Consider the following 1,883-nt stretch of genomic DNA (forward strand, 5'->3'; position numbering starts at 1 on the left):
GTTCTTGTTATTTATCTATTTTTCATATAGTAGTTTGTATCTGTTAATCCCAAACTCCTACTAATTTATCCCTCTCCCTACCCTTTTCCCCTTTGGTAACCATAAGTTTGTTTTCTATGTCTGTGAGTCTATTTCTCTTTAGAATACATTATTTCTTCATAGAGTACTTGGATTTTACCTTTTATGGGTTCTATCTACAAAAGGGATAGAGAACAGGTGGGTAGGGTTGGTACTAAATGTGGAAAACCCTTTTCTGGCTGAAATCTGTAAGTAAGATGAGGTTTAGCTAAAATTTTCTTTGTTATTTGGCAGTTGATTTCTCAAAGAAAGATAACACTAATACTGAAGGTAATTTCAAGTTTCATAAAATAATTTAACTGGAGACAAATATCCCCAGATCTATTTATGCAAGGAGCCACAGGCAATAACTGAGTAAACTGCAGAATTTGGATGAAACAGAAACGAGACTATTCTATTGGCTGCAGCTCATTACATAGATCCTAGAAATGGTGGTCGTATCACTACTCATGCTTGTGAGAAAATGCTAAAGGGAACTGGATGTCTTAAATTCTACCTTTTAAAAATGGGTTCCCAGGCTTCCCTTGTGGTGCAGTGGTTAAGAATCTGCCTGCCAGTGTAGGTGACATGGGTTCGAGCCCTGGTCTGGGAAGATCCCACATGCTGTAGAGCAACTAAGCCTGTGCACCACAACTACTGATCCTGCGCTCTAGAGCCCACAAGCCACAACTACTGAAGCCTGTGCATAGCAACGAAAACCCAATGCAGCCAAATAGAAAGAAAGAAAGAAAAATAAAAGGCAAGTTAGAAATTAGAAAAAAACAAACACAAAAAGACAAAACAAAAGTTGCCTTTTCTTTTCGATATCTGAGATCATCTTAGCGTTCTTCCTTTTCAGAGTTTTCAACATCTGGATTTCTTTAAGCAGTTCGATGAGTTCTTCTTTCAAATTAGAATGAAATTTGTTGATGGCTTCCTTACAAATTCTGAGTCTATTTTTTGTTTATACTCTAAGGGGATGCTCTCAAATGCAGACAAAACAACATCTAACTCCATGATATCACTGCTTTTCTTTTAAACACCAAATAGGTACACAGTCGGAAGTATCCAAATCTGTGACTTCACTTCTTGGTTTCTTCCTTTTGCCACAAAACATCTTTTTCTGAGTTTTCAGTTGACTTTCTGTTGCCAGGGTCTCTTTTTCAACAGAGAGCTCAGCACTAAGGGGTCCTATCTTTTTAGGCGTGACTGATTCAGCTGGTTTCTCTGAAAGTTCTGAAGATGCTGTAGCTGAAACAGCTTCATGTTGTCGTGTATTATCTTGTCTGCTGGTTTAACTTTTCTTCTTATATCACTTTCTTCAGTGCTTTCAGATTCATCACTAATGGGCTTGAGTTTTCTTCCTGGCTTTTTTGCACTAATTTTTACAGACTCGTTTTCACTTGCTTCAATTTCAGAAGCGTCCAAACTTCTTTGTGCTTCTTTTCCTTGAGGAGTTGAGGGGATAGATGATCCGCAGTGTTTGGAGAATTCTTCCTCATCAGCATATATAGAGTGCTGTGTAGAGGAGGGTATCTTTCGTGGAGTGTGTTCTTCCTACAGTGTTCTTTGAACATCTCGTACCAGAGCACCGCAATCACCCCGGCGGGGCCATCCCTGCCCACCACTCTCTCCAGTCCCCTTTTTAAGCTAAAGTATTTTGAAGCAAATACCAGAGAGTATGTTATTTTACCTGTAAATACTTCAGTAAAATCATGGCCATCTTATACAGAATGAACTAGTGGCTATCAGTGGGGAGAAGGAGGAGGGAAGGGGCAAGATAAGGGTAGTGGAAATAAAAAGGGTTATTATGGGATTATATTAAA

The 1,883-nt window shown here is 38.9% G+C and overlaps 1 pseudogene across 1 annotated transcript; it reads right to left on the reverse strand.

Moving 5' to 3' along the window:
• Positions 1-829: 829 nt before the first annotated feature.
• On the reverse strand, positions 830-1,634 carry LOC309822674 (centromere protein U-like; annotated as a pseudogene). The gene has a single exon. The product of its transcript is annotated as a centromere protein U-like (transcript).
• Positions 1,635-1,883: the final 249 nt, after the last annotated feature.

Source organism: Grampus griseus (assembly GCF_964374135.1).
Source record: "Grampus griseus genome assembly, chromosome: 5".
In the NCBI taxonomy this organism is placed as follows: domain Eukaryota; kingdom Metazoa; phylum Chordata; class Mammalia; order Artiodactyla; family Delphinidae; genus Grampus; species Grampus griseus.